The 23,625-nt window shown below is 47.9% G+C and overlaps 1 protein-coding gene across 4 annotated transcripts in view; it reads left to right on the forward strand.

Annotated features, from left to right (window-relative positions):
* FAM135B (family with sequence similarity 135 member B) overlaps window positions 1–23,625 on the forward strand; it is a 281,119-nt gene that overhangs the window by 56,139 nt on the left and 201,355 nt on the right. Inside the window, exon 1 of one of the 4 annotated variants that reach the window (XM_045453574.1) lies at window positions 6,195–6,355. The exons of the other annotated variants lie outside the window; for them this stretch is intronic. The gene's annotated coding sequence lies outside the window, so the exon portion shown is untranslated. Of the gene's footprint in view, window positions 1–6,194; window positions 6,356–23,625 lie in introns of those variants that run through there. 4 annotated transcript variants of the gene reach the window in all.

The following is a 23,625-nucleotide window of genomic DNA, read 5'->3' on the forward strand; positions in this document are numbered from 1 at the left end:
TGTTAGTCCAGTGTATTGGTCCCCTTCCCGTTCCAGTGCCTGATTCAGAGAGGACAAGGAGACTCTGTTTTGGAAGGTGAGCCACTGAGGGACATTTTGGGGATCTCAGGGAAGGATTGCTTTTTTTCCTCCCAAGAGAGGCACTCTTCAGACTGGTGTCTTCTCTTTCTGATGTTGTGGACTATGTGGAGCCTCCCTGAAAACCTAAGGGGATCTAGTCTTGGATAAAGCTGTAACTTCGAAGCCCGAGAATGGGAAGTTGGGAGGAGCCCAGGAGCATCATGACAAAAGTGACCGGGACACATGATGCCCTCTTCCTCTGAATCTTCAGTGACAGTGAAGGGATGGTAATGCATTTCTTACATGGCTGCATTGCTTAAGCCAGAGATGGGCAAATTTTTTCTCTAAAGGTCTCGATAGGAAATATTTTATGATTTGCAGGCCATGTGACCTGTGGCCAGCGCCTGATGCTTAAAAGCAGCCATAAAAGAATATGTAAATGAACAGGTACAGCTGTCTTTCAGTGACACATTTTTATCAGGACAGGCAGACACCAGCCCAGGCCCCTGGGTCACAGTCTGTGGACCACTGATTTCAGCCATTGAGGAAGAATTATCTGTTTCAGGTACAGCTGTGCCCACTAGTGCATTTTCTCCTCCTTTACCCTGGTTCACCTGACGAAGAGCCACATTATAGGAAACTAATTATTTACCTGTTTGATGAGGTAGTTTCTCTGTTACTGGAGTGTAAGTTTCAACATGGCAGGGACACATTTTCTCTTATTCGGCACCTGGCATGGAGGAGCTCCCCAGATGTGTGAGGGAGCGTGTGAGTGAGTGAATGAACTTGGGGGAGCTCATTAATCTCTTCTCATTTCGGTTTGAGTTGGATTTTGGCTATTTTTAAAGATTGACCCTGATAGTAGCTGGAGGTGCATATAAATCCCGTGTGTACCTGTTGTGTCCACATAATTACACAAAGCAGCCCCTCCCTCTTTCACTCTCAAAAGTGTCCTGAATTGGATGATAAATTATAAGATCACTCTAAAAACAGCAACCGTTTGTAGAGATTTGTTGTGTGGGGGACATGGCGTGAAGCTCATTTTAGGCATTATTTTATTTATTCCCTTATGAAAGCTGATGAGGCAGATGCTATTATTCCCATTTTAGAGGTGAGGAATGTGAGACTCAGAGAGGTGGGCTTTGTCCATGGACGCACAGCCGATGGTGGAACCAAGATGTCTGATTGCAGAGAACACGGTCCTAACTGTTACACTCCAAAGATGCCTGTAATGATACCTCCCATCCCACACTGCCTTTTGCAAGGTGTTTCTACCAGCGGCATCTCTTTCGAGTCCCTTGGAATCTGGGCCAGCCCTCTCACTGACCTGACAAACAGGATGTGGTTGAAATGCTGCTGTTGATCTTCCAAGCCTGAAGAGATCCGCAGCTTCCATTCTCACCTTCTAGAACGTTCTGTCTTGGAGACCGGCACCAACTTGAACCCTGGCCGCCCAGCAGGAGAGAGACGCCATGTCCAGAGAGGCCAGGCACCATTTTGCATCTTCCAACCCCAACTGAGAACTCCCTGGCTGGATGTGGAGTCAAAGCTGGGCTCTGCTCTAATGCCTGATCCATTGAATGGGAAGCAAATAAAATCGTGGCTTTTAAGTCAGCGGGTTCCAGGGTGATCTTGTTATGCATCAGTAGGTATCCAACACACATGCCACACGTCCTTGTGGAGTGCTTCTGAGCATTCCGGGTGGTGTGTGTGCAGGTGTCTGAGTGGGCGTGGCTTGCAGGTGATCAGCAAGTGGCGACTGCTCTTATCGGTGCCGATGGAAATGGAAACCAGGGCAGCACAGGGCAGAGGGGGCGCAGCAAAGGCACTGGAGGGACTGAATGCAGTAGTGAAAACTTTACACGAAATCTGCAGTCCGTGTGAGTCTTCCTCTCTAGGAAGTGCTACTTTAGCTGGAATTGCATGCTTCCTGCGCCGCGGCTGTATAGTTTCAGTTACGTAAGAGGAATACATTCTAGAGATCTACTGCACGATGTTGTGCCTGTAGTTAATGATGTGTATTGTGCACTTAGACGTTTGTCAAGAGGGTTGGTCTCATGTTCAGTGTTCTTAACCACAACTTTAAAAAAAATGTATGCAGGGGCGCCTGGGTGGCCCAGTTGGTTAATCGTCCAACTTCGGCTCAGGTCATGATCTCGCGGTTTGTGAGTTCGAGCCCTGCGTCGGGCTCTGTGCAGACAGCTCGGAGCCTGGAGCCTGCTTCCAATTCTGTGTCTCCCTCTCTCTCTGCCCCTCCCCTGCTCATGCTCTGTCTCTCTCACTCTCTAAAATGAATAAATGTTTTAAAAAATTTAAAAAAAATGTATGCAATAAGTCTACAAAGTACTAGGAGAAAAAAAATGATGCAAGAACTGGGCATAGTGAGAGGACTGTTGCATCTAAAACCTGCAAAGCTGGGGCCCAGGACTCAGTTTTGTCCCTTGCTTGCTCTTGGTCCTGAATTGATCTTCCCAGACCTCAATCAGTTTCTTTGTCGTTTGTGCTGATTGGAGAGGATTTCAGAAAGGAGCCTTCCAGATGTAAAAAATCCAGCTCTGAAAGTTGAAGTACCTGTGAGCAGATTTTCTCTGGTGCCAAGATGGCATCTTTGATCTCTGCTCTGGGCTGGATGACACCTCTGCATCCACACCCGCCTCGTAAGCTGATGTTTTAACCAGGCTTAATGCAAACCACAATCACGGTGTGGGACTTGTGGATAGTCATTATCAGAAAGCTGCCGCTGCTCCAAGCTTGTGAAAGAGGCTGGGGAGGAGGTACCGAGAGCAAATTAGCCTCTCAGAGAAGTGGGAGCTAGTCAGCTTTCCCATTCCTTTGCCATCAACAAGGTGCTGTTTTCTTTCTTTAGGTGCCAAGGAGGTGCCCTTGAGTAGAGGTTATCACACGGGGCTTCCGCTCACTCACACGCTCCCTACATTTTTCTCCACTGATGGTGGCGGCCACAAGGGTAGCAGCTGTACTGCTGAGGATGACAGAGATCCCTTAGCCACCTACAATGGGCCACCCAAGGCTTCTAGGACATGGGCTTGAGGCCTGAATGAGACATGGTACTGTCCTTGCGTTACTCACAGACTATTGTGGAAACACTTAGGGGGGTTATTACAGTGCAGCCAAGTAAGTACAGGTCATACCAGAATATTAACTCTGCCTGAGGATGTCTTCCCTGACCTTCGAGACTAGATCCAGTGCCCCACAATCTGGTTTGAAAGCCCCCTGTACTTTTCACTCATAGCATTTACTGCAGTTGGAAATTGCATTTGAGAGCCATGCGTGCGAGCCTCCCTTAAAAACATAAGCACTGGAAGAACAGGGAGGTGGCTTTTTATGCACCATCGAAGCCTCTGTACCTTGGCTACTGACACTTACATTGTAGGCCTTTGGGGACAGTTTTTTGAAGGAAATAAGGGAGTACAAGATCTGAGAAGACTTCTGAGAGAATGAGATATTTGAATTAGGTTTTGAAGGTTAAATGGAAGCCTGTATTCGAAACAGCAGGAACAAAAGTAAACCTAAAAATATTGACAATTTAAAAGAAAAGCGTGACCCCATTAGCCCTTTGTTATGGAATTGGCAGAGATCCCTGCTAGGACTCACTGACATCTGAATCTTTAGGAAGGTGGGTTTGTGCGGGAGAGAGCCTGACATAAAATCGTTAAGGTTGATGGTTCTAAGCCCAGGTCCCACTGCTGCACAGCCACTCTGAGCCCCCGTTAACACATCTTTAAATTGAGGAGAACATTCTGTGTCCTCTTAAGATAAAGTAAGTAACACAGGTGGATTGTTTGGCTGCTACAAATGACACTGCATACATACAACTCCAGTTTTATGATTCCTCTATCGCGTAAAACATGATACAAAGACCTAGGCACTGAAATAGACCTCCACCTCAGTTTCCCTGACTGTAAATGGACAAATCATGATTGGGTTATCATGAGAGACAGCTTTATGTCTGGACTCACTATGCTGAAAATCTGTCAGTCAGTCTTCAGTGACAGGCTGAGCTAGTTTGGGATAGAACATTTGGTGTGGCAACCCACCAGACCTGGTTTGAACCCCAGCTCCTCCTGCTCCCAGTTTTGTAAGAAAGATGTATTACTTACTCACCTGGAGCCTCTGTGTCCTCATTTAAAAACTGGGATAATGATGCCTAATTTCCTTGGTCCTTGCTGATTTGTTTCATAATTTGTTTATTTTAAAACCATTCCATGATGTATCCATATTGTTTAAGGGATAGATTGGATTATAAGTTAATGTATATAAGGCATGTGTCCCAGAGTGTGACACATGATTGATACCCAATAAATGACAACTGAGGATGATAGTAATGCTGTTACTGTTTTTGGAGGAGCAAAGTATGGGAGTTAAAAAGTGGGAGAGGACTTTAAGGAGGTTGCTTGTGGTGTGTGTGTGGACATTAACGGGTTGATGAGCTGGGAATTGCAAGAAAACAGAACACCTAAGTCGAGACCAGTTGCAGCAACATAATGGGTTGAGTTTGGGGTGCATAAGGGGTTTATTATAGCAAGAATGAAAAGTACATCAAGGCAATAGAGATCGAAATATGGGAAATTACCAGGGAATGGTATAAACCTGTCGAAACATTCTACATTGTACAACTAGATTGGCATAGCTGTGTTATAGGATCTTCGTAAGTCCAGTTTTAGTAGATATTGCTACCTAGTTTTCTAAACTATGGAGCCCATTGAAGTAATAGCATTGATAGGATGCACTCACTCAATGCAAGCATTTCCTGTGCCTGTAACTTGTTGGTGCATGTTTCCCAATTTAATTATCATATCCCCTTTTGAAGGTAAATGTTACAATTCTTGTCTCATGGGTCAAGGCTTTGAAATGTAGTTTTTGTTTCAGGATAAAACATATGACTTTTGGAAAAATCAAGGTAAAAGACATATCTCAACACATCAGTGTCATGGAAGAAACTTAAAGAAAAATCTAATTGAAACACACATTTGTATAATCTCAATGGAGTTTCTCAAAGTCAAAAATCTAGTTTCACCAGTACCCAAATCAAGAAACAAGATCATCCACATTCCTATGAATACCCTTTGTGGTTTTTCCAATTACTACCCACCACCACTGCCAAGTGTAGTTACTTGTCCTGACTTCTTGAACTTTATAGACATGGGGACATACAGTGTATGACTCTTGTGTTTCGTTTCTTTTACTCAAACATCATTATGCAACTCATCCATCTTTCTGTATGTAGCAGTATCTCATTCTTGTTACCATACAGTGTCCAAAGTATGAATATACCACAATTCAGTCACCCATTCTACTAAGATCTGTATAATCTCCACTGTTGGAGCATTACAAGAAGTGGTACAGACATTCTTACATCTGTTTAATTAATATATATATATATATATATATATATATATATATGTATATATATACACACACACACACACGTATATATATATGTGCATTTCTGTTGGGTATATTATTGAGAATTCATAGCTTTGTTACAGGGTGCCTGCATATTCAGTTTTAGTAGATACTGTACATAGTTTTCCAAAGTGGTCATATCAGACTTACTGCAGTAGTATATAGCAGTTTCAGTTATATTGTACCTCCCCACACACTTGGTATTGCCTGCCTTTTTCACCTTGGCCATTCTGGTGTGAAGTAGTATCATCTTATGATTTTAGTTTGCATTTATAAGATTGTAAATGAAATTGAGTAATTTTTCATATGATTATTGGTCTTTTGGCATAGTATTTTGTTGTATGACTTGAGACTTAAGTTCCTTCTTGCTGAGCTTACCGTATTGTACTAAACTTATCTAGTTCCTATGAATTCTTTGATGGCATAAACTGAGCCTCATGTGTGGTTTCAGCACCTGGGACAGTGTCTCAAGTAATTTGGCTAAAGCTCAGGTGAAGAAAGCTCAGGGTCCACGTTGAGTGAGAGGTGAAGCCAGGATGGAAAGCGAAGCCTGGCAGGTGCTAATCCTGTGTTCTGACCACTCTAAAGAGGGTGAATAAGACTTGGTTCATCTTTCCTCCTCCATTGCCTCAGAGCAATTCTAAATGGAATGTCAATGGATCCAACGAGTGGAGTCTTCATGAACAATGGGGATTCTAATATGGCCACCGTAGAGAGTACACCTGCAAGGGGTGAGACTGCATTCTCTCCGAACAGTTTTGTGAATTTAAGAATGGGATCTATGCCAACTCTCTCCACAACCACATCTTATTGATGGAGCCTTGCTCAGAGTGATACTTGTCTTCTCAATGACTACATTTGATGTTTGCAAGTAAGTGCTTGTAGGTGAAATACAGTGCCTAAGAGTATGTGCTTTGGAATCTAGTTCTGCTTCTCATTTATTCTCTTTGAACTTGGGTTGAATCATTTGTCTTCTCTTGAGTCTTTTTCAAACCTAATTTTCAGGTAATCTCACCCACTTCCAAGGTCATTGTAAGGATCAACTTGTCCATGAGTATAAACTACTCTGGAGAGCTCCTGGAAACTTAATAATCACTCACTAGCTGCTAGATCTTATTATTAATGGTAATACTTGGAGTGTTAAAAAAGATAGTGGTGACCATGTGGTCAGCCCAACATGGCTTTGGGATGCATTTGTGACAGAACTGTTTTGAATTAAGAGGCAAATCAATGGAGTAGACTATGGCTACCTGGCATTGCAAAGGTTTCATGGTAGCAATGCATAGAAAGTATATTTTGAAAAGCCACCTGAGAAAGAATATTTATAAAATGCAATGCTATGTATGGCTCAGAAAATATTGTGGCCAAGGGAAGGAAGAGGTTCCCTGGAAGACTTGGGTGGGAAATGAGGCTAAGAAAGTACACTGAGGCCAAAACAGAGAGTCTTGCGTGTTGTGCCAAAAAGGGGGACCACACGTTCCAGAACCAGTGGAGGCACTTGATAGAGTAAGTAGATGAAGCCATTGTTCAGGAGATGGACCTACGGGGAGCTGAAGGGTTAGAGTAAGTTACTGTATCACTGTCATTAATTCTTGGACTCTGGAGAGCAGTTGGATTGCCCCTGGGGCCATATCACCTTAATTAGCTTTTTGCACTAATTAACTGCCTCTTGTCCTGTCTTCAGACACTTAGATCACTTATGATCTCCTGCAAAGTCATCTTTGGCTCTGCTCTTTGGGAAGCATCATGAGAAGTGGAAGGAGGTCGGCATAAATTTGAGAGACCCGGGTCCCCAGCCCTGTCACTGATGCTACCTTGCTGTGCCCTGGCCTCCCTGGGATTTCCAAACTCTATATTGAGAGAGCTGGCCTGGAAAGTTACCCACTGTGCAAAGATTCTGTGATTAAATCCTTTGTAATCGTCACGACAGATAGCTAAATTGGGAGCCGTGGAGCATTGCGTGAAGGTCAGGGAGGGAACTGCTACTTATTGGACACCTGCTCTGGGCCAGAAACTGGGTGAGGCCCTTTCCTTATGGTGACCTAGCTCACCAATTCAGGTTTTCCAAAAAGGTAGCTGTTTTTCTGTAGTGGAACCTCATTTCTATGTTAGCTTCCTGGCCATAGGTAACAACGAAATCCAGAATCTCTCTGCACTCTTCAATGAGATTGAATTTTTGGACTTGCAGAAAGCCACAGAGGTGGAGATGGGGCCTGAGGGTGGGAGACTGGGTGGTTCGCCCTTGACCATCAGCTATCCTCACCAGCATTCTTAGAGTTTATGTCTTCCCATGGGATCCTCAGTCATCAGCCTCTTGTCCCTTACCCCAGGGCTTCCACGCTTGGCTCTCTGAGCCTTTGAGGTCCTTCTGACAGGACACCAGTTGGTGCCTGAGGAACTCTGTGAACCTGCTGCATCACCAAGCTCAACCCAGGGATGAGGACATAGGTACTTTCTGCACAGAGGTTCCTCCAGGTCATTTGGAAATTCTCACTTTTTCTTTATATTAAGAGCACTCAGCTGGGTTTGAGGGTGAAGGAGCTTGGGGACTCTTAGCAGGGAATGGACCGGGAGTGCAGTCATTTCTGCTTCCCCTTCCAGTCTCTCTCAAATTGCTCTCATCCCATCAGACTTTATCTGGTTTCCAGGTTGGGGAGAGGGAAAAATGATTACATTCTGAACTTCTTGTAATTCCTAGGCTTTTGAAAGTCCAAAATCTTTTCTGTCAAATGACAGTCTTTCCCATTAAATTCAAAAGTCTATTTCAAAACTTACAACCAGGGACTGGCTTTTCTTGTTTTATGTCTGCAGTTCCAAGGTGCCTGCCCTCTTCTGGAGGTGGGGAATGCAGAATGCCCAGGTACCCCAAGTGGAAGGTGGTGCAGGGAAAGCCGTCTGTACTGGAAGAAACAATCTCTTTAGAGTTGCAGTTTTGCTCTGTCAATGTTATTTCCTGAAATCATCATTGCTGTCCATTGTGTGAGGCTGTGCAGGCCCATTATGGTTTCTATTTTATGGATGTAGAAACTGAGACTCAGTGGCTGGGTGACTTTGTCCCAGTTTACGTATCCTCGGAAAGGAAATATCACATGTCCTCTCTATTTATTACCTAGCTGGAAACTAAATGAGCTGTCTTGGGTGGTTGTGATCTTCCCATCTTTGGGGTGTGTGTGTGTGTGTGTGTGTGTGTGTGTGTGTGCGTGCGCGTGCACGCAATGGGTTTAAAGCATATTCAGTCATTAAATTATCTCAGTAGTTCCCAAGTATTTAAAAGTCCCTGATCTGTAGATACATTGCTCAGATCACAGAGCTTTGGATGTTCTATGTGCTCACTCTTGAAAATAAAGCCCTTATTGGAGGTGGGTTATTGGGAGGTGAGGGTGGCTGGCCTAGCCAAGGAAAAGGGAGGGATGTGAAAAATGCTTGCCACCCTCTCCCCAGATTTGCTCTGCATGTTTACCTGGTGATTTCACAAGCTCTCAGATGCACAAGGAGTAGGGCCAGATTGTTGGCTTTGCTGAACTGAGCCAATGGTGTGTGTACCCAACTGTCATCTGAATATAGAAATGGTAGAAGAGTATGTGTTTTTATTCCATTTTTTCTTTTCCAACATAGGAGTGAACAGCTTTCAGATTTATGTTGAAATTGTCAGCAAAAAATGTTCAAGGGAAAATTAGTTTTTGCCATTCTTCTTCCATTATCCAACACATCCATTCATTCGATAAAAAGTGATGAAGCACCTAGGGTACTAGATGAAAGAGTGTTCATCCCAGTCATAGTTCAGTTTCCAGTGTTTTCTGAGAAAAATGAATAATTTAAGCAGACATATACTCGAAATACTTCTGAAATCTCAGAGAAGCAATGTGTAGGCCAAATGGGGTGTCTTGGGGGAAGATGTCCTAAGTTACTGGATAGAATGACCCTTAAAGTATGTTATTAAGAATACTTAAGAATTAACTGGAAGATAGGAGGCTCATCAAAACAGAGAGAGCAGATGAGCAAAGGCTTGGAAATTTGAGACAGATGGTGAGGTGGAGCACATCTAAGCTGGAGAGTGTCAACAAGGCATGAAGGACAAGAAGGGGGAGAGGGAGACTTTATGGATGCTGGAGAGAGGGAGCTGGGAGGGACTCTTCCTCGGTGTAATTCAGACCCTGCTCATTGTAGGGCTTGTGTCTTTCATTTTGCTGTGTGCTCTGGTGAAGGTAAGAGGCTGTGCATACAATGGAAAAATTGTTGGAATTGTAAAACTTTCAAACTAAAAGGGAAACAGTTGGGGTCTCCCAGCCGCAGAGAGAGAAAGCTTGATCATTCCCAAGGATTGGGCATCTCTGTTGTGTTAGACACTGTTCATCCTGGCCTAACTGACTCAGAAAGAAGAGCTGGGGGCAAGGGTTGTGTGCACACAGTACTAGGTTGTGATCCTAGGTTGGAGGAGAGAGGGTCAGGGAAGCAAAGCATGGAAGGATAGAGAGCCACTGGGGGCGCCAGCCAGGTGGCCATCTTTACAGTTCTGGTTTTGTATTCCTGCAGGTGCCAAGGGCAGTGCCTGAGAAGCAGTGTAAAATGTATCTCAGGCTGTCCATCCTGGCTGCCGGGAGAGAGGAAATCATGTATTTGTTGTTCTGGACACAAGTTTGTTCCAGATGGGGTTAATATCCCATCTGGATATGGGGTGCGAGAGAGAGTGCGTTGTGAGGCTCAGGCAAGGCGGGATCAGATTCCACTCCACTCACTGGAGGTTACTGGAGCCCCAGTAGAACCGGTCATCCCTGAGATGATTTGGATCAGAGTCAGTGAGGCCAAGAAGATGTGAAATGAACATGAGAAGCTTCCAGAGGCACACTGCATGAGTTACCTATTACCTCGAAGGTCAGCAGCTTAAAACAACAACATTAATGATCTCACAGGGTTGCGAATCTGCCTGTGTGCTTAAGCTCTGGGTGATCCGGCTCAGGACTCTGCATGGTACAATGAAGCGGTTGCCTGGGGCTACATCCTCTTAAGGGTGATCCCCTTTGAAGTTCACTGAAATGGTGGTCTGCAGGATTCAGTTCTCAGAGGGTCCTCTGTTGGCTGGGGATCCCTCAGGCCCTTGCCATGGGGCCCTCTTCCTGGGGCAGCAAGCCCTTATCAGAGACAGCAAGAGAGGGCAGGCAGAGTGGGAGCCAGAATCTTTGTGATCTTGGGGGAGGGTGACACAAGGTCATAGATACCAGGAGATAAGGCCTAGGGGGGCCCCTTTAGAGGCTTCCTGCCACCCAGAATATCGCATTTTACGTTCACAGGAGTTCCAAGGGCATGATCCTCTTATGCCACGAGGAAGTCAACTCAGAAGTTTGACATTCTCTCCTCCCGGAGCCCTTCCTGATAATGTCAGCCCCACTGCTGGGGTGTCTGCTCTTCCTGGGTCTCCCTTGCCCACGTGCAGCACCCTGTGACATCCCCAGTCCAACCCTGGCCTCGGTTCTCAGGTCTGTGCTGTGGCTCTTTCTGGCTCCCGCTGCCAGCACAGAATACAGGCAGTATCTTAGGACAACAGTTTCAGCTGTCGGCCCTGAAACTGGACTTTTGGGTCTAAGTCCCAGCCCTGTAGCCCTCGAACAATGAGAGTAGCCTCGCGGGCTTCTGTTCCCTCCTCTTCCATGGAATGGGAATACCACCAGGCTCACAGTCTCTTTTGAAGATCGCTTAGTTAAAGACACGAAACACACTCAGAACAGTGCAGGGTTTTACTTGGTATTTAATAGTCTCTGCACCTCGTCCCCGAGATTCTCACCCTCGACAGGATTGCTGTGGGAGGGACTGTCCGTGCGTGGTAGGTCGTGTGCCCACACGTGCCTACCCAAAATCCCTCAGGGCCTTGCTGGTGGAACTGCCCCCCAGTTGAGAACCTCTGCCCTGTACCCATCAGAAGGTCAGGGAAACGTTTTGAATGAATGACTGGGTGGGTGCCGAGGGGGTCCTGTCTTTGTGATGAGGAGAACAAAGGCAAGGGAAATGTAGCTCAGCTTGAATCTCCTTATAGCTTGCGGCCCACTGAATAAATAACTCCCTGAGACACGCAGAGCGTTCCTCAAGGAAGTCATGGTGGCCCTAATGCTGATGCCTTGCTAGAGACTGAAAGCAACCTTCCCTTGAGAATAGCCAGACCTCCCAGGATCCTATAACTCTTCTTTCGCTTGCAGAAGTCCCTTTAGAGACTTAGCTTGTCTCTCCCCCACCCCCTCAAACTTAAAAGTATATAATTAGTCCCTCCTCACAATCACAACGCAGCCCTTTCTGCCCACGGATCCTGTCCCCGTGCTATAATAAAAGCACCCTTTTGCACCGAGGCTGTCGCAAGAATTCTTTCTCGACTGCTGCACAGCAGGGCCCTGCATCATTTGGAGAGGGGACGGCGCAGACTGGAGAGCCAGAGGAGGGAAACGAATGTGCTGAAGGGGCCGAATTTTAAGGTCACTGTGCCCTGAGCTCAAGGTCAAGGTCAAGGTCCAGCCCACTGTCCTTTGGAGCCAGGAGCCGCTTCATCTCTGTGGCATTGTTTTCTTGTCCGTAGAACAGAGATAAAAATCCCTACTTTCAGGATTGCTATGAGAACTAAATCAAACAATGTCTGCACAACAGTGTGGGACACTTCAGCTGCCACAGCACCAGACTCCCTTTTAGCCGTGGAGCTCCATGTTACTGGGTCAACAGTTTGGTGCACTGCTTGGAAAAATCCTCCTGAGAAACCGGCCTGCAGATCACGAGTGGTTCCTGGGCCACTTTCCAAGGTGGTCGTGGTGGCTTCTGACAAGTGGGGCGTGTGAGTGGAGGGTGAGGGGCTTTGCCTGGGCATTGGAAAGGTTGAGCAGAAGGGACCCAAGAGGCTTCCTTCCAGAGAAGAGTATGTGGTTGAGGGGTTGTCTTCTGGGATCAGCACTGAGTTTTCCTGTGCAGTGAGTGGGGGCAGTATTTTCTCATTTGTCCACAAACTGCAGTTTATCTATCTATCTATCTATCTATCTATCTATCTATCTATCTATCTATGTTCTCTTTCTTTTTTTGATATAATTTATCGTCAAATTGGTTTCCATACAACACCCAGTGCTCCCTCATCACATCAGGGAAATACAAATCAAAACCACACTGAGATACCACCTCACGCCGGTCAGAGTGGCTAAAATGAACAAATCAGGAGACTACAGATGCTGGCGAGGATGTGGACAAATGGGAACCTTCTTACACTGTTGATGGGAATGCAAACTGGTGCAGTTTATTTATTGATTTTTAAGTTTATTTATTTGAGAGGGAGAGAGAGAGAAGGAGAAAGAGAATCCCAAGCAGGTTCTGTACTGTCATCATGGAGCCTGATGCAGGACTCGAACTCACTAACCATGAGATCATAACATGACCCCAAATCAAGAGTTGGATGCTTATTCACCTGAACTACCCTGCCCCTCCGCAAACTTCAGTTTAACCTGCATTATTTACCTTTGCGCTGGGAGCAGACACTCAAAGCTATGTGGCGTGGTGGCTGAGAGCAGCGACTCGGGAGGCAGACCGGAGTGGTGGGTCCCAGCCCTGTTCTGGCTGTTGGACCTTGGACAGGAGACCCGCTCTCCCGTGGCCTTGTCTCCCCTTCAGGAGAGAGCACCCACCCCCTCGGGTGGAGGTGTCAGCTGATCAGCGTCTGGCCCACGGTGAGTGTTTTGTGCACGTGACAGAGCTGTGGGTCCCTCCTGAGGTGGGACATGGTAGAAGAGAGGCTGTCCGGTCCTCTCGGACCTGGCTCAACCATGTCCAGGACTGCGTACAGTGTTGGACGTGAGAGTTCTTCTCTGCTTATTTAGGCGTGTGCTTGTGTGTGTGTGTGTGTGTGTGTGTGTGTGTGTGTGTGTGTGTGTTAGCATTCTGACTTACTTACTTAGGAACACTGTTTCTCGTGAGGGTTTTTTTTGAGCTGTGTTATCGAAGGATGATTGACCTGGGAAAAAGCATACCTATATAATATATTTAACTCCATGAGTTTGGGCTGATCAGTACATACCTGTGAAACCATCACCATCACGGCCATGCATATCCATCATCTCCTACAGTTTCCTCCTGTGCTCTTTCCTTTTCGTATTCTAATTTTATTCTTTTTTTTTTTTTGTGGTAAGAACATTGAATATAAGATCTACCCTCTTCGCAAATTTTAAACTTACAACATTGCATTGTTAGCCGCAGGTGCGATGCTGTGTCCTGAACGTGCTTGTCTTGCGTAGCTGAAACTCGGTGCCTTCAGACCATCATCTCCTCGTCTCCCTCACCTCCTTACCCCTGGCACAGCTACTTCTCTACTGTCTGCTTCTATGAGCTTGACTTTTTACAATTCCACATATAAGTGAGACGGTACAGTATTTGTCTTTCTGTCTGTGGCTCATTTCACTTAGCCTGATTGATGCCCTCCAGGTCTATCCATGCTGTTGCAAATGGTGGGATCTTTCTTTTTTTGAGGCTGAATAATAGTCCGTTGTATGTATATACAAGATGTCCTTTATCCATTCATCCATCATTGAACCATGAAGTCATTTCCATTTCTTGGCTATTGTGAATAATGTGGCAATGAAGATCCTGGTTTCAAGTTTGTTTATTAAAAATTTTTTTCAATGTTTTATTCATTTATTTTTGAGAGAGAGAGAGTGAGAGAGAGAGAGAGAATGAGTGGGGGAAGGGCAGAAAGGGAGGGAGACACAGAATCTGAAGCAGGCTCCAGGCTTCAAGTTGTCAGCACAGAGCCTGATGTAGGGCTCGAACTCATGGACCGTGGTGAGATCACGATGTGAGCCAAAGTCAGATGCTTAACCAGCTGAGCCACCCAGGTGCTCCAAAGATCCTGGTTTCATTTCCTTTGGATAAATGCCCAGAACTGGGTCTGTTGGATTATATGTTGGTTCTGTTTTTAATTATTTGAGGAGCCTCTATACTCTTTTTCCATAAAGGCTGCACCAGTTTTATATTTCTCATCCTGTGTCTTCTTGAAAGTGCATTCTGTTTGCCAAGCAAGTAAGAAGTCCCTTATCTGACTTTGTGGGACCTACCATAATACTAGAGATGCCCTGTGTGTGCCACACCTATGGGAGGGGTTGATGCTGTCTGGGAAGAAATCTTCTAAGCACTCCTGAATCTGCAGGTTTCTAAGACCCCAGGGAATTCGGAGTTCACCTTGCACTGCCTTTTCTTCTGGTTTGCTTTCTACGAGAGCCCTATTGTTTGGAAGGCTTCTGCAGCAATCTCTCTCTCCATCTCTCTCCCTCCCTCCCTCCCGCCCTTTCCCTCTCTCTCTCTGTCACTCTCTCTCTCTCTCTCTCTCACACACACACACACACACGCACACACACACACACACTCATGTGCACACACACGCACACCAGGGACAGACACGTAGCAGCCACTCAGGAACTACTTGTAGCCACCTGACCAGCAAGTGAACAGTACAGCTATCCATGGAGGGCAGGACTTGCCCAGGTAAACATGCCTAAGTTCCCAGGATGTTGGTCCTTTCTGTGAAGAACCACTTAAGCCAGATGGTGCTCAGAAATGATCATGTGAGTTTTCTGTCATAGCTTTACCCTGTAATGTATCACCCAGGATGATGTGACTGGCCCATCAGTCACATCCGTCACCCGGCTCTTAAGAAAGGCAACGCAATTGGTTGTTATTGCTATAGGAAAAGATTACATTAGATAGAACGACTGTCATCCTTGGCCTTCCCAGGTCCCATTGCTGTGTCAGCTGGGGTTAAGAGGCCATTTTTCTTTCTTTTTGCTGAAGCCTGGGAAAATAGATGTGAAACGTCCCTGGAACCAACATTTGGCTCAGAGCCCAGGCAGGTAAACAGATGGATTCCTTCCAAGCCTGTGGCTGCCGCTCAGGGAAGAAAGACAACATGAGCTGTGTGTGTCTCCTGTGTGCTTCCTCATCATGGTTTTCCGTTGCACCACTTCTGGTTCTGTGGGATGGGGATTGCAAAAGGGGCAACCAGAGTTCAGAACGTTTCAGCAGTTTGCTCAGGTTTACAGAGCTGGGAGAGTTTCCTTGTCTTTCATAGGGGGGCATTTGGTTAGGTTACATTTTCTGAAAGAGTATATACTATCATCTATCAGTCCAGGTGAGAACCCACAAAGTAAGAATTCCATAATCAGGGAAGGTAGAGAGATACTCTGTACTTTTTGGAGTGGCATAGAGGGAATAATTATATCAAAGGCTCTGAGAATTCCTGCAGTCTTGACATCTGCTTAACCCACTTTCTTCCAAGTTTCATTGAGCATGGAAACCACTTTTCATGTAACACCAACTGATATTTCATATAAGAGTGTCCACGTAGGGGTGCCTGGGTGGCTCTTTGGTTGAGCACCTAACTCTTGATTTTGGCTCGGATCATGATCCCAGGGTTGTTAGATAGAGCCCCACGTTGACTCTGCACTGAGTGTGGAGCCTGCTTAAGAGCCTCTCTTTCTCTTTCTCTTTCTCTTTCTCTTTCTCTTTCTCTTTCTCTTTCTCTTTGTCTCTCTCTCTCTCCCTCTCCCTCTCCCTCTCCCTCTCCCTCTCCCTCTCCCTCTCCCCCCTTTAAAATAAAAAAAAAAAAAGAGAGTCCAGGTTCATAATTTTGTAAGTAAATGCCCAATTACAAGATCCCTAAGGGCTCTCCCTTTGGGCCCCAGGCATTCTGTGAGTTTCCTGAATTTCCAAGTTGCTTGCTAAACACACTGCACAGTGAAATTCTATCAGAGGTATTGAAATGATTGCTGGTTTATTATGCAAAGTCACCAAACTTTAGACAATAGATTGCAGATAGTTAACCAGTGTTTCAACCCTTCATCTAAGACAATATTTCTCATACTTTTCAGTCCCATGTCTGGAGTATATTATAGTTTGGGATTTGGAGGGGTCACTTCCCATAGGAGTAGAGTGAGGGTCTGCATGGACCAAGGAGAAAAAAGATGTTGGCAGCCTTGGAAGGTAGTAGGTGCCCTTCTTGCATGGGTTTAAGCAAGGGCTGAGCCACAGCGTGCTAAGGAATTAGGGGGGTTCCTCAGGTTGCACCAGGCAGCTCCTTCCACATTTGGGGTTCTGCTGGAGAGTAGGCGTCTGACCTACTTTTCCTGACTCATCTTTTCCAGTCCTCCTCCTCCTCTTCCTCCTCTTCCTCCTCTTCCTCCTCTTCCCTTCCTCCCGCTTCCATCCAAAGGTGGTGGTCGGAGGCTAAGATGAGAGAAGTCAGGGAAACACTGGGACCTCAGCTTTACAGCATGGCCAGGCTTCTGGTCTACCACCCAGTCTCTGACTGCTGGCTCTGTACCCTACCCCCCCAGCCATCCAAAAACTGAGAGTCGACATGCTGCCATTCTGGACGAGGCCCTGGGTGAGTGGTGCAGTGCATTGCCTTATGTCTCCTGGTCTGGGACATTTGTATCCACCCTGAGTGAGCTGGGGTATCTGAGGAGTGCGTCTGGCTCCAGCATTAGCCAGCCTTCCTTTTGACATCGGGCAGAATCCCGGCCAACCATTGCCATGCTTCCAAAACACCCAAAGCCCAGGTTCTAGAGAGATCCAGCACGGGAGATTCCTTGACCCTGAGCATCCCTTCACCCATCTGATATTTATTGGATCTTTACACAGTGCCAAGTACTCACAGGAACCCTGGGGAATAGATACAAACGAGACCTAAATCCTAGGGCTTCTGGAATGAAAGGAAAGACAAGTGAATAAGAAATTGTCTATGTGCTGGGTAAGCATAATGGACGCGCAAACAGGCATCAGGAGGCCAGAGAGTATGTGTGCTAATTAAAGGCTGGCTTTAAGGGAAAATTCAAAGTATGTGGTTTGCTAGATAATTTCAACAGATGATGATATATATTCATGGTTTCTCTCTATAACCTTGCCAAGGGTATGCTTTTTACCTGCAAGGCCAAGTGAGCTCAAGGCTTCCTTCTGTTTTAAGACTTTTTGTTGTATTTCCATCTTGTGCCCTGTGAAGAGGGGTCGGTCATTCTGACATGAGTATTTCGGTAGTGAATTTTGCTGTGAATATAACCGGTCACTGGGAGGTCTACGTCAGTCATGTTCAAAGTAGCTGTCAGCTGGGGCGCCTGGGTGGCTCAGTTGGTTAAGCATTGGGTCTTGATTTTGGCTCAGGTCATGATCTCAGGTTCATGAGTTCAAGCCCTGCATCAGGCTCTGTGCTGATAGCGCGAAACCTGCTTGGGATTCGTTCTCTCTCTCTCTCTCTCTCTCTCTCTCTCTCTCTCTCTCAAAACTTAAAAAAAAAAACCAAAAAACAAAAAACAAAGTAGTTGTTTAGCCTGGGAAGTTATTAGGTAATGACTATACTTCATTCAGTCATTTATTTTGAAGCATTTACTGGGACCCAGCATTGTTCTAGGTACTGGTGATTCAGAAATAATCATTTGTTCAGTTTTTTCAATACTAGATCCCCCCCCCCCCAACGCCACCAAGGAACTCTTGCAGAGACCTTCCAACCCCCTTTGTAAAATAGAAGGGGTTTGGTCTGCCCATAGTGGGGGTGGTGGGGCCCCTGAGCCCCATTCTGTCTCTAAGTTCGCTTGTGGATCCTAAGGAATGCCTCTCCCTGCTTAGGGGTTAAGGGGTACTATCTGAAAACCACTCATTTAGAGAGGAAATGTTCGGGTTGAGATTAGAGCTCAGCCTCTATTTGAGACCAAATTTGAATCCTGGTCTGCCACGTAGGTGACTTGATCTGTGCAAGCCCCCATAGCTTCACTTGTAAAGGGGCCGCAGTAAGAAGGCATACCTTAGGGTGTTGCTGTGGGTACGGTGATCATATATGGTCTTGTTCATATGCAGCCACTTCTGAGCCCTGATGGTGATGCTATTAATAAGTACTGGGACACTAGACGTTGACAGGACATTCCCGGAAAATAAGGACACACAGGTTAATTAAGATGATGCTATGAAATGACAGCCTTAATTTGGTGTTTTAAAAAAGTTATTATTTCCATTATTCTTTGATTAATGAGGAGACAGACTAAATATCCATAACAAGGTGTTGTGGTAGAATGATCTCTGTTCCAGCGTCTGGGGGTGGGGGGTATGCGTTCATGTACTCATAACAGGTGTTTATTATTCTCCTAGTCAAACTTCGAGAAAGCGTCTGTCAGATAATTTACTGTGTTGTGTATTCGGGGGAGTCGAGGCTGGCGGCAGGGCTGGGTCGGGGTGGGGACTGAGCAGGCATCGAAGACAAGGCATTTTGACGGCTTTCTTTTGGGGTTTGACCGCTGACATCTCAATAGCAGTTCTGGCTGCTTCCCACGGCTTTTCAGCATTTACATCCTTTTACAACCATCGCATCAACATGCTGCGTTATGATTACTTACTGAAAGGTCTCCGCTTTGAGAGGATGTCCCCCACCCACACCCTGCTCCCTGCACCACCTCTCCCAGCCCCAACCCCCCTGTAGGAGCTCCTGATGTCCCCTGAACAAGCCTCTCCACGCCCTGGTGGTGGGTCTGCAGCTTGGTCAGCCGGACTCCTTTCTCCACGGACTCTGAACTTGGCTGGTTTTTCTTAAAACCTGTGGCTCACTCTTCCACGTGCTGTGAGCATCTGTCCCGGGTTACCTGAGGCTAGCAGGGGCGGGGAAGGGAGGTAGGAAGGTTCTGACATGGAAGTCGGGCAGATTTAATGTGAAATCATCCATAGAAGAAATGCTATTTTTAGCAGCATCCTTTTGGCTACAGATGCATCCTCCTATCCTTGAAAAACCAGTCATTGCCTCCTTTCTCCCCTGGGCCTCTCCACCTGCACGGACCCCCTGGGAGCACCCCACCCCCCCAAGTGGGTATATGCCTACTCTTGGCCCCCACTGGCACTGCGTCGTGGCATTGTCCCCATTTTACAGAAGGTACGAAGCGGCTCACCCAGTGTCACACGGGCCTTAAGAGCTGGCTGCGGAACCGTGGCCGCCCCTGAGTCTGCATAGTCTGGGGGCTGGGAGGGAGGGGCAGAACAGATTGCCTATTGAGGTTTAAGTCCAGGAGGCTCCAACACCCAAGAAGAGGATGCGCAAGGGCACCAGAGGCTGGGGCACACTTGCTCATGTTGGGAGAATGGAGGCAGTGCCCACGGGACGGGGGCGGTCGCCCCAGCTTGGCAGGCCGTGAGCCTCCTCGCAGGCGGACCAGGGCCGCTGTGGGCAAGCGATGGCCACACCTCTTTTGTCTCTGAGGCCGAAAGCCCCAAGTGTGTCTGGTCTTCAGAGGAAGATGTTTTGGGGACATGAGCTCCAAGATCAAACTTCTGGAGCTCTTGTCCTGTGGGAGATGGAGATTTAGTCCAGGCACATCTGAACCAAGAAGTGGAGCCCGAGGAGGGACGGGCAGCCTTGAAGACAGAGAAGAGACAGAATGATATCATAGTTAAGTTTTTTTCAGAGTGAAAGAATTAATTTTTACTGAGCTATTGCATGCAAGAATAGCATAATACAAGCATGTGTTGTATTGGGGATTGTATGTTTTCACTGAAGTGAGGCTGACATAACATAAAAGTTAGGATTTGAAGGGTTTATTCAGCATGTTCCCCGAGCTGTGCGGCATCACCTTGGTCCAGTTGCAGAACGGTTTCATCCCCGCAGAAGGAGAGGCTGGATCCATGTGGCAGCCGCCACTCCTGCTTCTCGCCACGTCGTGGAAACCACAAACTGCTGTCTTTAAGGACTGACCTGTTCCGAACATCTTATGGGAGTGGAATTGGATGACCCGTGACCCGTGTCTGGCTTTTCTCGTTTCGCATAATGTTTTTGAGATGCGTGCATGTTGTGGGGCTGGGCTTTGCACGCTGGTCCAGTTTTTCCAGCGCTCTTGGACACGCGTAGCAGGGCCCTGTGCAGGCCCACAGATGCTCTTGGAGTCCGGTTGAACCGAAGCAGTGCGCTGATCTCGGGCAGCACAGGATCGGGACCCATCACCCGGTCAGGTGGCAAACTGCTCCGCTCTCCCACCTGGGTGACTGCACAGCCCAGCTCAGCACACGTTGGCTGGGGTCTCAGGCAGGTTGGTCAAGGAAGCCTCTTTTTCCACACCTTTAGCTTGTCTCCTGGGCCTCTCTGGCCGCGTGACTGAATGAGCCACATGTGCCCCGTGGATAAATGCGAGGGCCACGTGTGTGCTTCTTGGCCCATGGAATGAGCCACGTGTGCCCATGTGTGTCCTCTGCAGAGGAAGCAGGTGCTGCCTCGGGATCAGTTCCGGGGAGAGGGCAGCCAGGGGCTCACCGCACAGTGGCAGGCAGGGACACAGGGTGAGCCGAGTAGGTGGCCCCGAGGCTCCGGACGAGGACGAGGTTTCTCCGAGCGTGGGAGGGTAGATGGTGGGGGAGCAGGTGGGGTGACATAGGCTGTGGGTCTCCACATCCCCACCACTAGGAGCTGTTACACGCAAAGTTGCCCTGAGCCTTAAGTAAATAAATGAATGCATCCATCCACTAATATTTACTGAACCTTCACTAACGGTGTGTAGGGGCTGGTGGTGTTGGATGCCGGGAAGACAGGACAGGCGACCAGCTCATGGTCTAGCCACCTCTTCATCCTCCCCACCGCGTCCCTGTGTCCTGGGAACTCAGGAGGTTAGGTGGCACCTGAATACAGTCAGACAATGAGTTTATACTCGGGCACCTGGCTGGCTTAGTTGGTAGAGTCTGTGACTTTGGATCATGGGGTTGTGAGCTCGAGCCCCACACTGGGCATAGAGATTGCTTAATAAAAAAAATTGGGGCACCTGGGTGGCTCAGTCAGTAGAGCGTGTGACTCTCGATCGTGGGGTTGTGAGCTCGAGCCCCCCATTGGGCATAGAGATTACTTGATGAAACCATTTGGGGCGCCCGGGGGGCTCACTCGGTTAAGCGTCCGACTCGGTTTCAGCTCAGGTCACGATCTCACGGTCCGTGAGTTCAAGTCCTGCATCAGGCTTTGTGCTGACAGTGCAGAGCCTGCTTGGGATTCTCTCCCTCTCTCCTCCCTCTGCCCCTCTCGTGTGTGCGTGCTCTCTCTCTCTCTCTCTCAAACAATAAGTAAATCAACTTAAAAAAAGAGAAGAGGATGGGTTTATACTATTTCACGTGGCCTACACAGCACAGCTGCCACTGTCCACACTCTGTCCCTTTTCTTCCTTATCCTGAGCCTTACACACTAGCCCCTGTGCTTCCCTGATGGACGGCGCCCAGTCAGGGGCATGCACAGGGCTCACACTTGTTGGTGGGAGGGCACCAGCTGGAGGAGCCCTCCCGGGTTCCGCAGCCCAGGTCGCTGCGCCAGGAAGGGGCAGGGCCGACTCCCGCTGCACGTCTGGCCCCAGAGCTGCCCTTTCATTGCACGGATGGGTAGACTCAGGTCCGTAAACAGAAAGACTAAAGGACACGTACGTACAGCAGGGAAGCCGGTATTGCAGCCCTGAGGCCCCGAATCCTGTTGTTGGGACATCCACAGAATAACTGTACTGCTCTGTGGAGCCCAGGCTGGAACCCGGAGACCGTGGTGGGGATTTCGCGTGCGTTGTTTTAATCCTTCCCCACGTGAAAAGGGGATTTCTGTTCTCATCTTGCCGATAATGAGAATGAGGTGCCACTAAAGTCATCTCTTTGTTAAGTGGCAATGTGGTTAAAATCAAGATCTTCGTGAGTCCAGAATTTCTCTGCTCTCTGCCCCCAAAGCACCGCCATCAACAGTTCTCTGTCATGTTCAAATGTCCAGTGCCGAGCACATGATTTGGCACATAATGTGCTCAGTAAACGTTTGCTGTGTAAATGAGACCTGCTTCCAAGGATACCCACCTAGGACCCAGTAGAAAGATGAGATCCCTCCTCACACCTGCCCACATCCAAACCCTAGAATCTGGTGGGGCCGAATCTTGAGGAGGTCGGGGGTCTGCAGCAAGGTCACCCAGCTAGTAAGTGGCAGGGCACGAATGCAGAGTCAGCCGTATCTGGCCCTCCGAGGGCTCGTTTGGTTTCCGCGGCTCTCCTCGCTTGGAGCAGAGCGCATCTGCTCTGCCAAGTAGGGGCCAAGCTTCCAACGGGGAGAGGAGCACCGCCTCTCCGCCAGGCTCCTTCTATTTTGGGGCTGGTGGTTCTGCAGGGGAATTCCTCAGAAGACCGGAGACCGTGAGGGGGGCTGGGGGGCAGAGGCAACGGCAGGGCCGTGCAGGCAAATTTATGTACAAGTGGAGACATTTAAGTATAATTAATGTCACTGCAGCCTTATTAGATGAATGGCACTTGGGGTGGGGACGTGTTTTTCTGGAAGGCGTGGGCGGCATAGAGAAAGCAGAGGGATGAACTCCCTGCATCAGGAGCATCCCGCTGGGTCAGTGGGGGTGCTGTGCGCGCGCGCGCGCGCGCGTGTGTGTGTGTGTGTGTGTGTGTGCGCGTCTGTGTGGAGCAGGTGGGGGGGGCAGAGATACAGAGGCAAACAAAAGTCTTGAGAAGGGACACTGTGACCCAGCTGTGCCCAGACCCATTGAGTGGTTTACCTTACGTGGCTGTGTGCACCCCCATCTCTCAGGAAATTAGGTGACGCATGTACAGGGGTAGCCTCACTCCAGCCCCGCTGTTTCCCACCGCAGAGACCCGAGTTAGGATCTGTCTCCACCAGTCAGTGGCACCAGGACCTGGGCCATCGTGGCCAGACTGAACCTCAGCGAACTCCTCAGGAAGACAGCAACACTGACCATCGCGGGGCTGCTGTTGGGTCCAGGGAGAGCCCGCGCCAAGGACGGGGACCACGGACGGGTTCCGTGGGCGACTGCCCTCCACAGAAGGAGGGCTTTCCAGGTCACCTCCTCCAACTCCATTCTCTGGTGATGGAGAAGTTCCTTGGCCTCCCTGAACCTCTACTCCCTTATCTGTGAAATGGGGATAATAGTGGCCGTGCCCAGAGTTGATGGGAGGTGGAGCGAGTGGATGTGATGGCGCTCATAGCCCGATTCTTGGCCTGTGGCTTGTTCTTATCCAGTCCCCAGCTCCTGAGCTGCGGGCCCCTGGGATGAACACGGTCCACAGATGGGTTTTGTTTGTCCTGCAGGTGGTTTTGAGAACCAGAGTCATTTCCAACAGTTGATATCAGGAGATTGCACGCAGTAA

Source organism: Leopardus geoffroyi, chromosome C3 (assembly GCF_018350155.1).
Source record: "Leopardus geoffroyi isolate Oge1 chromosome C3, O.geoffroyi_Oge1_pat1.0, whole genome shotgun sequence".
NCBI lineage: Eukaryota > Metazoa > Chordata > Mammalia > Carnivora > Felidae > Leopardus > Leopardus geoffroyi.